This window comes from Cnephaeus nilssonii (genome assembly GCF_951640355.1).
Source record: "Cnephaeus nilssonii genome assembly, chromosome: 1".
Taxonomy (NCBI): domain Eukaryota; kingdom Metazoa; phylum Chordata; class Mammalia; order Chiroptera; family Vespertilionidae; genus Cnephaeus; species Cnephaeus nilssonii.
The window spans coordinates 6380961-6393537 of record NC_137072.1 but is presented as its reverse complement, the minus strand read 5'-3'; positions in this window follow the sequence as shown (position 1 = coordinate 6393537).

The following is a 12577-nucleotide window of genomic DNA, read 5'->3' as shown; positions in this document are numbered from 1 at the left end:
AACTAATCACTAAGCCTTCCTGAGGCTCAGTTCCCAAAGGTATATCATGGGAATAACAATGTCTACCTTCACTGCAGACACAAGAAATACGTTAAATTTATGTAACAATTCAGGCACATAATACACCTGAAAAAGTGTTAGTGCTCTTCAACTAAAAAATAATCTTCCAAGTTGACCCCAAAGGTACTAACATACTTCACTTGGTTTATATGTTACTTGAAAATTTTTATTTTTCCTTCAATAAATTAATTAAATGAAGTATATTATTTTGATAGGTCCTACTCTAACCAACAAAAATTATTCAACACTTTTAACATAAATGCCAACATTCCTAATAATAAGTGGAAATGTAGAAGCGCATTGGAATATTTAACAAATACTTATTAAGTGCTTTTTAATTTTACCACTGGGGTTCTTATCCTTTCCCTCCTTTGATAAGGCTCTGTCTTGGCAGAACAGGCCTTTGGGCTTTGATGGAACAAAAAGAAAATGAGGAAAGAGAAGAGTGAATCAATCAGGCTCAGGCTGGGGAATGTGTCAGAGACGCAGACTGGGGAATGTGAGGAAAGTGAACTGGGGAGAAAATGGAGACTTAATGAGTAATTCTGTGGCTATGTGTTTCCTAGCACGCAGTTCAGGAAAAGCAAGTAAAGTTCACAAATTGGAATTACTTTTGGATTTAAGACTGTTTTTTCAAGCACTAACTGGCTTTGAGATATATGAATTAGAAGTGGAGTAATTAGAGTTTACCAGAAGGGACTTGTTCTGCTGTGGGTGAGTCTGAGGAAGAACACAGTAGACTTCCCTGAGGGAGGGGAAGAGCTAAGGGGGAGTAGGATGTGAGGACTAAATTTTGTTCTTAACAATAGCAAGCATGTATGTAAGGCTTACTATGTACCAGGTTCTGCTCTGAGCATTGTATTTTTTCAGTTGACTCTTCTAATCTTCCCAACCATCCTATGAAATATATAAGATTAGTTTATGCATCTTACAAATAAGGAAACTGAGTCACGAGGTAGTTAAATAAATTATACAAGATCATAGAGCCAATAAGGGCTCATGCTAATTCAGATTTGGCTCCTTATTTTGGACTAGTGTTTCATTAACTGAAGGTGCGCAAATTAAAATCTCTTAAGCAATTTCTCCCTAGTTTAACTTAGTTAAATTCCTAAGTGATCATTACGGTGTAATGACCAGAATGACTGGAATGACCAGTCAACCAGTCACTCTGATGCACAGTGACCACCAGGGGGCAGATGCTAAATGCAGGAGAAGCTGCCCCCCGGTGGTCAGTGCGCTCCCACAGGGGGAGTGCCACTCAGCCAAAAGCCGGGCTCATGGCTGGCGAGCTCAGCTGCAGTGGTGGGAGCCTCTCCCGACCTCGCGGCAGCACTACCTAGCAGTGGCAGCAGGCATAGTGGGCCAGGATGAGTGCAAGCGGCCTAGCACCCAGCCCTGGTTCTGGCTCCTCCCTGGCTGCCTGCTGCTTAGTGCACTGCTACATCCCTCGGGGGATGTTGGACTGCCAGTTTTGGCCCAATCCCTGCAGGGTCGGACATCCCCCGAGGGGTCCTGGATTGCGAGAGGGCACAGTCCAGGCTGAGGGACACCCCACCCCAGTGCATGCATTTTGTGCACGGGGCCTCTAGTAATAAGTAAATGTAGGTAAAGTCCTACGTTATTAATTAGCTGTGAAACACTCTTAGGCCATCTTCTACTTAAGGGCTTAGAAAGAAGAGGAGGAAATGTGAAAACCATGCCCACATATGCCATACTTCTAACCTCTTTGAAAGCCCCTCTGCTAGAAATTGAACTAAATCAGTGAACTGAACTATGTTGACAACACAGATCACTATTTCTCATCTTAGGGAAGAACCAGCAAGAGGGTGGAAAAGATCACTGAGAGGCCTTGAACTACTCCCCCTTGTGGCCTCCACTGTCCTTAGTTGTATTTCTCTTAAAGTTCAAGACTTAAAATAATAAAATGAGCATCATGCTCTTTTTTTATAAACTTTCTCTCCAGAATCAATTATACTTCATCAGTCCTGAAAGGCACCCACACACTTTAGAGGTTAACAGACTGGATAAGTCACTATAGTTGATTTATCCAGTTTGTAATATGAAACAATGTAACTACCTCTTGCCTTTGAACAGTCATGAATCTCTAGCTAATTTACCTATAAGGATGATTATGTCATTATCACTTGCTTCTCTGAATTTCAAATTTATATTATTACCCAAGTCTTGTTCATTACTCTGGTTTTAAAGTAAATAAAATAAGGCCATCTATGTTCAGAGAACTGATATAAACCATTATAATTTGAATTTGAGGTGTATTCAATGTTAGCTATGGTAGGTCCTAGTAGCTGAGTGCTTGGTGTTATAGATATTTGCTAATGTGATTCCATGGTGACTAATGACAACTTACTGATAGAATAGTTTCATAATGCTCTTCTGTAAGCATATGCAGACCTACCTGTAGATAGTATTTTTCTTTGTTTCTTTTCTCTTCCTGTTTTTATCAAAGTTAGAAAAAGGTTTCATTTTCATAAAAAAATAAAATATTTATATCCATCATTTTTATGCTACAAGGGTTTTTAAAAACAAAATTATATGAGAACAAAAGAGGGCTTATTTATGACAGAGTCATTGGAAGTAGGGCATGAATTACTCATTATTTTAAAACATAGCCCCATCTTAATTTACACCCATGCCTTACCACAGGAATGCTCAATTGCCATTGAGTAGTACAGATTTGTCACTGCTTACTCCACAATTTCTTGTAAATATATACTCCCATGGCTTCACTTCTTGGCTGGATGCCTTCAAAAAGGAACAAAACTTACTAGTATAATGCTGCTAAAACTTACTAGTAAAATTTACTAGTATAAATCATCTTTTAAACCAAAAGCCAATTGCCACAGCAGAGCAAAAAACATCAATACAGATAAAAAGAACATGTTCCATTTTACTTTGAGGACTCTCAAATTCACAGTTCCTCTTCCCCACATAGAGTTAATAATTATTCTTAAACGCAAATTTCCATAAATACCGGATGGTCGGTCTATATTTTTGACTATCTTACTTTGTTGTTATAAATGGTGAGCATGGGCACAACTCATTCTACTTGGAAAGAAAGAAAATAGCAAGCACAGAATTATCTACAGAAGGCCAGGTTACCATAGTGACATGGCAAGGATAAAATGATCTTTTAAACTTTTTCAACATCATGTGTCAAAAGAAAGTTTGAACTCTTTCATCCTTCTTCCTGGAATAGAAAATGTTCATCCAAAAGGAGTACCTACTTCTTTATGATCCTCTTCTTGTGACTTGTAGTTGCAAGAATGAAGGCACATCAGGTAAAGACTAAAAAGAGTGGAATATTCAGGGTACCATGGATACCAAGCTTACTTTCTGACCCAACCTCAACTAGAAAAATCTTTCTATCTCCCTGGGCCTCAAAATCCTGCAGTGATACACTACAATCATAAATAGAATTGGGACAGAAAATTCCAAGGTTTTGTGAACTTTTCAAGAGGATAGAACATATAAATCCAATAAATGTTGTTTATGAAACTAGCATAACCATGATATAAAGCATAAAAACATGGTTTAAGAAAAAATAAAGAACACTAAGCCCATCTCCCTTATTGGATATAGATGTAATATACTATTAAAATGTTTGCAAACTAATCTTAACATGTTAAAAAAAATAACACACAAACCAGAAAAATCAGTACCTTATAATATTATGAAACAGAAGAGAAGAGATCACAAATGTGGCTTAATTTAGAAATTATTAGAAAGTGACCCACAGTGAATAATTATTCAAATTAAAAAACAGTGATCATTTCAATAGGTTCTAAAAAATTATTTGAAAAGTTTGATATCAAATCCTATCTAATAAAGAGGGATATGCAAATTGACCGTCACACCATTGCAAATATGGAGGCGCCCATAACCACAAGATGGCGGCGCCCAGTCCCCTCAGCCCCACCAAAGTCCCACAGTCCTTTCAGCCCAGCTGGGGGGGGCAGCAGGCACATGGTGCAGCCGGACCCACCCTCAACCCCTCAGCTGCCCAGGGCCGGCCCGAGGTGCAGGCAAGCCTTGGATGGCGGCTGCCCAGCTGATGCCCGAGATGCAGGCAAGCCTCAGATGGCGGCTGCCCAGCTGCCCAGGGCCACCTGAAGATCAGGTAACCAGGGCCAGCCAAGGCTTGCGCTGCCGGCAATGGCAGCAGCAGAGGTGTGCTGGGGGCATCGCCTTCCCCTGATCACCAGGTCGCCTGCCGCCCCTGAGGGCTCCCAGACTGTGAGAGGGGGCAGGCTGGGCTGAGGGACTCCCCCTTTCAGTGCATGAATTTTCATGCACAGGACCTCTACTCTATATATAAAAGTAACTCTTTGAAACCAGGGAGAAAAGAGCTACTTTGCTAGCTCTTAGGTAGAACTTTGCTGCAGTTTCACAGCTGTTGCTAAAGTCTAAATATGAAAATAAAGAATGGTATGCCCTTTGTACCCTCCAAACTCAATACAAATAAGTATGGGAGGGCTTCAGAAAGTGTGGGTATTATCAGAAGTGATTAACTGTCCACCCCAAGCTGGTTATTTTCTGAGCTGCAGAAATATGAGCTTCTCTTTCTGCCAGAACCTATGCCAAAAACTCAGATGAAGCACTGAGCAAAATGCAGACCTCTGCCTTGTGCTCCTCAAAAATAGATCCAGAATTTGAATACTTGCCACCAACAGAATTTCAAAACCAGATCAAAATTGTACCAAGCAAGAGGTCCACTATCCTTACTTGTCCTCTCTCCCTAGCTCCACCTCACATCGTGATGGGCAGAGAAAGGTAGATGAGTAAGGAGGGTTCTGGTGAAGACATGGCCATATCTGAGCAATTTTTTGATCATTAGAGCTCTTGGTCTTTGGGAACTGTGGATAGATATGAAAATTACATATCACTTACATAGTGACAGCGCTTTCTCCCTATTGAGTCAGACTCAGTAGGTCTAGAATGGGGCACAGAAAACTGAATTTTTAATAACATTCCACCATCAAAGTGTGGGAAATATACTATGAAAAGGGAAAAATAATGGGTTACAGAGTACTTCCCTACTTATTTCTGAGCAATATATAGGGAAATGCATGTTGGAAAATATAACAGTGGTAGTCCAGAAAGAACATAAAATCCCAAATGCTTAGGTCAGGAGCTCAGAGTGCTCCCCAAGGCCAATACCTAATAGTAGTGAGCAAAAGCACATAATTATCAGTCATATAAATTCTGCCACCACATTAGTAGGTCACACTGTGGACAGCAAGTTACATTAAAATAGCTTTTTTGGGGCGGGGGGGGGGATCACAGCCACTATCTCAAATCAAGGTCAACTTGTAGTAAAAATCTCACTTATAACCAAACAAATTTTAAAATAAATTACGATATGGAGTACTTGTGCTCTTACTCACCTAATCCATCTCTGAGCCTGTTCCAGGTGGTACTTCCAGAGATGATTAAATAGAAAGAACAGGTTGAAATGTGTTTGCACTTGCAAAGTTCTGATGTGTGTGTTGTCCAGATTTGGCAGAAATCCAAGACTTCCTTCATTAATTCTAAAGGAAATTCAACCTTATAAAAATGCCTAAAATTTCAACTAGCAGAACAAAAGGAAAAGCACAAATTTTCTTTTGCCCATGAATTTTCTACATTTTTCAACCAAAAATGAATGTTGCCCTTCCAAGTGTGGCCACCAAAGCTTTCTGACCCATATGCCCTCATGCAAACTGTTCCCATATGCCCTACATTTCTAAAAATTATTGTCCTCAGATTGCTTAAAAAATTGAAAATAAAAACCTAGTAAAAAAGAATAAAACTACCGTATTTTCAGGCGTATAAGATGACTGGGCGTATAAGACGACCCCCAACTTTTCCAGTTAAAATATAGAGTTTGGGATATACTCGCCATATAAGACTACCCCTCTTTCAACGCACACCAAATAAAAATTAAAAAAACATCAGATTTGATTTCAATATGGTAATTTTAATTCAAATGCTTATGACATGCAGGTACTTAGCAGGAAAACTGTCACTTATAAACATAAGGCTGTTTGTCATCAAACATGTAAACATAAAACAGTGCAAGTGGATTAAACTTTTCCTAATTCACTCTAAAGCTGAAAGGAAGGATAAGACAATAAACCCATGGGAGCTGCCATGCTGTTTGTTTTCTAAGCTGTCAACCAAACTGGAATTGATGATGATAGGAGGAAGGTAACAAACAATAGAGAGAGAGAGCAAGTGCCGGGCAAGTCCCTGGCGAGTTAGCAATGCCACTTCACTGCAGTCCTCAGGAGCGAGATCTGAGAGGCAGAGAAGGAGGTATGGTAATAGGATACAAGGGCGGGCCAGACGGGTGAAAGAGGCGTGTTTTTCTGGGCACAGCTCTATCTCTTTTTTCCATACCCCGGGCGTCCTGGACGCCTGCAGCTTGCTCTGCCTTCACTTACACCTTCCAGGTGAGGCGCCCCCTCACCTTGTCATCAGGACCATGTTAAGTCACTTCTTTCCACAAATCTTGGTGAGTGGATTTTCTTCTACCGTACTTGTACAGTGCCACCCTTGCTGCTTTCATACGGTCGCTGCATACGGTGTGGGGGAGCTCAAAAATGGCCACACTCCATTCATTTCAATGGAGCCAGACGGAGACCGTATGCAGCACAAAAAGGAGCTCACTGGAGACACTTGCGGTCTCCGTCCGGCTCCATTGAAATGAATGGAGTGTGGCCATTTTTGAGCTCCCCCCACCGTATGCAGTGACCGCAGATTCTCCAGTCCATCTTGGAAGTTTCAGCACCCATCCTATAAGACGACACCGGGCGTATAAGACAACCCCCGACTTTTGAGAAGATTTTCCTGGGTTAAAAAGTCATCTTATACGCCGGAAAACACAGTATCTTTGTCATTACTCTTCCCATTAAGGAAGTATAATGGGAAAAAGTACAGTTTTGGACCACAATTTCTGAGAGTTTTTTCTAAAGGTATTCTTTTGTTCTGAACATCCAAATAGGTTTTGTGATTAAATAACAAGAATTCAGTAGCTCTAGGAGCAGAGAAACAGTACATTGTCTTACAAAAAAAGAATAAGAAGAGTTTGGAGTTACCTGTTCTAGGGACAAAAGGAGGTTAAAGGAAGAGATGGAAAGGTGCAAAAAGAGAAGTCAAGATGGTGTATGGCCGGAATCTGAGAGGGGAGGTCACTGATGAAATATCTCAGGTTATAGAGGATTAAGAAACAAACAAACAAAAACATTCTAAGATAATTTGAAATTGCATTGCAGCATGATTAAGCTGTTCACATCCCTCCCCCAGGTTGCCAGCATAGTCATTATACCTGTCCTGTAAGAATAGTTTTTAATGGAATTTGGGTAAGGGCTCAAGGTTCATATATGGGATTCCACATAGTAGCATAAAGGCAGCAAGCAAAGGTGCAGTGGGGGGGGGGGGGGAGGATTTAATCAGTCAGACGTGAGCACACAATATAAAACCCTCAAGAGATCTCTGGAAAAACACATTGTATGTAATGGGAGGCTCTAAGAAATCTTACCTAGATTATAACAGAAGACCCATGCTAACATCTCAATTTCCAGGAAATAAAACATAATAAATAGGGAAGAAAAAATTTTAATCACTCAGCCATAAGGCCACACTATTTATATTTGGGTAGATACCTTTTGAGTGATATTTTCCCTTCTCTCTGTTTTATTTAAATAGACTAATGCAATTTTGTGATCACAAAGTTTGGAATTCCCAATCTCCATATCAGTCATCCCCATTTTATCTCCAAATACTACAGAATTTTATCAAAAAAGATTAAAATAAGTACTGCAATGTCAAAAACAGAAATTTACACTGTCATATCATTATCTGGGAGAAAATTAAAATAATTTGGGGCTTTATGGAGTTGGATTTGACTATTTGGGTTTCAACGCATTATATAATCTAAACTTGCTTCATCAGGAATTACCTAAAAGATATAAATATTTTTTTCTTTCCCCAACAACTGCCCTCAACACAGAACAAAGAGCCTAGAACAATCAGAGAACAGGGCAGCTAACTCTAACAGTTCTAATTTTTTTTTTAATTTTCCACCTGCTTTATTAACATATAATTGACACATAAAATTGTAATATATTTAAAGTATACAATGTGAAAGGTTTTTTACCATCTAATTAATTATCATATTTATCACCTCACATAGTGAACCTTGTTGGGGAGGGGAGTGAGAATACTTTGGATCTACTCTCTCAGCAAATTTCAATGATGCAATATGGTATTATCAACTATACTTACCATGCTACACATTAGATCCTTATACCTTATTCATCATATAATGAAAATGTTGTATCCTTTTACCAATATCTCCTCATTTCTCATATGCCCTGGCCTCTGGCAACTATCATTCTGCTCTGTTTCTATGAGGGTTTTTTTTTTGTTGTTTGTTTGTTTGTTTTTAATTATTCCATGGAGTATTTGTCTCTTTGGCTGGCTTATTTCACTTAGCATAATACCATCAAGGTTCATCCATGTCTCAAATGGCATCATTTCCTTCTTTCTCAAGGCTGGATAATACTGAATAGTACATACACAATATCTTCTGATATGTATTTATTTACTGATGAACACTTCAGTTGTTTTCATATCTTGGTTCTTAAGAATAATGTTGCAATAAATTGGGAGTAAGCTATCTCTTCAATATCCTATGTTCATTTCTTTTGGATATATATTCTGAGGTAGGATGGCTAGAACCCATTGTAGTTCTATTTTTAATTTCTGAGGAGCCACATACTGTTATCCATAATGGTCATACCAATTTACATTCCCACCAACAGTGTACAAGGGTTTCAATTTCTCTACATCTTCACCAGCATTTGTTATCTTTTGTCATTGTGATAATAGACATACAGACATGTAAGATTGATATCTCATTGTGTCTTTGATTTGCATTTCCTTGATATTAGTGATATTGGGTACCTTTTCATGTATCTGTTAGCTCTTCATATATCTTCTTTGGAAAAAAATGTCTATTCAGAAATGAAGTTGTGGAGAGTGGCTAAAGCATTTGGACAGGTTCAAGCCTCAGACTAATGAGAGGGCACGGTCTTCTCATGGCAAAGCCACGTGCAGGTCCCAGCTTGGAGGGCAAAGCCCTCCCAGCACAATTATAGCCAAAGGCTATGGTTGTAAGCTTGACCTTATGGTCTGAACCTGTGGTCCCAGGTGGCTGAGTGATTTGGACTGCGGGAGGTGCAGCAAGTGCTGCCAAAACAAAACTTGATAGAATTCTCAGGTGCATGTAATCAAGTAGATTTGAAACTTGAGAGAACATTGTAAACATCTTGACCATGCCATTGCTTTGCCTCAAGGGATCTGATTATAAAATAAAGACTTGGCTTATAGGCTGTGTCACTGTCTCTCCATCCGAGAACAGTGTCCCACCTGGCCCCAGCTATATTCTCTTGTCTGTTTTCTTTAATCCTTCACGGCCCCCCTCAGGTTCACCACTGACCATGCCAGACGCAGTTAATGAAGCCCATTTTCAAATTGAGTTATTTGCCTTTTTTTTTGCTATTGAGTTAAAAGCATTTCTTATATATTCTGGATAATAATCCTTTATAAAATAAATGATTTTCAAATATGTCTCCCATTCCATAGGTTACTTTTTCATTTTGTTGTTGATTTTATTTGCTATGCAGAAGATTTTTAGTTTGATATAGTACCACTTATTTATTTTTTCTTTTGATGTCAAAACTAAAAAAAAATAATAATTACCAAGATCAATGTCAAGGAGCTTATCTCTATTTTTTTATTAGGGGTTTCACAGTGTCAGATCTCACTTTCAAGTCATTAATGCATTTTGAGTTGACTTTTGTATATGGTGCAAGATAGGGGCCCATTTTATTTTATTTTTTCATGAGCCTATCGAGTTTTCCCAACACCACTTATTGAGGAGACTATTGTTTCTCCATTATGTTCTCTCAGTGCCTTTCTCCACAATTAACTGTCCATATATGTGGGGGTTATTTCTGGGCTCTCTATTCTATTCCATTAATTTGTGTCTTTTTATGCCAGTATTATACTGTTTGATTCTGCTATTTGGAACCAGCAATTGATTATTTTCTCATCACCTGGCACATTGCCATGGCCTCCTGCTGACACTCATGACTTCAAAGTGTGACTTTCTGCCCCAAGCTTCTTTAGGAACCATGCTTTCAAAAGAAAACAAGTCTCTCCTCAAGAGGAATACTGGTGCCAGATGTAAGGAAAATAAATTTCCCACTATATTACCAAAATCTAATAGAGAGAACTTTCCTCTATGAAAGGAAGTGAGAAGAGTTCTGAGATGGTAAAGATGATAAAAAATATTTTCTGCAGTATGTATCCTTCTAAATACTCTGTTGGACAAAGGGCAACTTCATAATGAAGTTTCTTGCTCTTCAAGTGGAAGGTTATTACTAGTACATGAAAAGGTATCCAGCCTATTAGCAAATTTAATTAGCATAAATATCTAACTTTTTGGAAAACAAAGTTCTCTTGAAGAGGCTCATATCTTGCCTTTTACAGAAAGAGCCTGGTTTAAGTAGGAAATTTTAAAAATGATTTATTAAATGTGTATTAAGTATCTTCTATGGAGTTATCTAAGAAGTTAGAATGATCAAAACATACCTTTCTTCTGACTTTTAGAATTTTATTTCCTGAAGGGACATAACTAGAAACACAGATAGTTAAAGTCAAAAATATTACATACATAAAAATTAATAGCAAGAAAAGTAAGTGGAGATCAAAGGAGCAAACTAAAGTTCAGTAACAACCAAAATCAGATAACTGAACAATAAAGAACACTCCCAAAACAAGCCCTTCATCATTTGATATTCCTGTTTCCCTTGAAAGAACAGATAACATATGATTTTATTAACCTTTAGGGTTTTCCTGAACTTGTCTTCCTTTTTCCTATTCTCTCACTAATTTTCAAAATAGGTTCAAAGATAATGTATAAAAATAAGACACAAAAATTAGCAACCAACATTGATAATACAGAATCTGAAGCTAATACATGTTTAGGACCTCAAGGCCTCTTTGTGAAATATTTTAATACAAATGATACCCCAAGAATATGAGTTTAACTACAATATAAATGCATATTACTATATTTTTACTGTGTGTACTGTATTAATTGTTTTAAATATATTTCTTCTGGAAGCAGAGGTATATGTATTATGTTGCTACCAAATAAACTGATATCACATTTTCTGTTTTTAATACTCACATACATTTCACAGCATTTCCTTCTCATATCACTCTAAGTTGTTCTGTTAATTACACACACTCAGTCATCATTACTATCATATCATAATTATAGCAAAGTGATTTGACAATGCACATTCCCATTGTGAGAGTGTGAATTCTGAGCTTGTTTTCTGAACTATTAACTATCATTAAATATGAGAAGTTGCAGTCAATTTTCACTATATTACCCAATGTGTCATTCAAGAATTCAAGAAATCCTTAGAAATATGCTTAGATCATAATCTGAATAGCATTTTCTTGATGAAATTACATTATATCAAAACAAATACAAGCCTGTGTGTAAAACACTTATATTTCTAAGTATGCTAGCTTTTGATGCTATAATTAAAGTTTTTCATCACATACTTAGCACACAATTTGTGTTCATGCAAAGAAATGCTGGTTTATTCACTAAGAAAATAAATAGGACAGTTAATTTGTGAAATTAGGTTATTTTGTTTATTTCTTGATAATCCCCAAAGCCAGAAAAAATAGATAAAACATACTTCAGTTTACTAAAGGTTCATTTATATAAAAAATTTTGATCAAAGTATCCAAAAGTTTATATTATATACAGTTATAGCCTTCTTTTAAAAATATACAAGTATTTACCATAAAATTAAGTTTGAAAATCGGTATTTTAAAGACGTTCTTAGTCTGTGAAATATGCCCTTGGTATCTTAATGGGAAGTGCATTGAATCTATTGATTGCTTTGGGTAGTATGGACATTTTAATGATGTTGATTCTACCAATCCATGAACATGGTATATTCTTCCATTTGTTTAAGTCTTCCTCTATCTCTTCAACGTCCTATAGTTTTCAAACTATAGGTCTTTTACCTCTTTAGTTAAGTTTATTCCTATATATCTTAATTTATTTTTGGTGCAATGGTAAATGGGATTGTTTTTGTTTGTTTCTTTCTGTGTAGTAATCCCACTTCTAGGAATATATCCCAAGAAACCAGAAACACCATCAGAAAGGACATATGCACCCCTATGTACATAGCAGCACAATTTACAATAGCTAAGATTTGGAAACAACCCAAGTGCCCATCAGCAGATGAGGGGATTAAAACACGGTGGTACAGCCCTGACCGGTTTGGCTCAGTGGATAGAGCATCAGCCTGTGGACTGAAGGGTCCCAGGTTCCATTCCAGTCAAGGGCATGTACCTTGGTGGCAGGCACATCCCCAGTGGGGGGTGTACAGGAGGCAGCTGATTGATGTTTCTCTCTCAT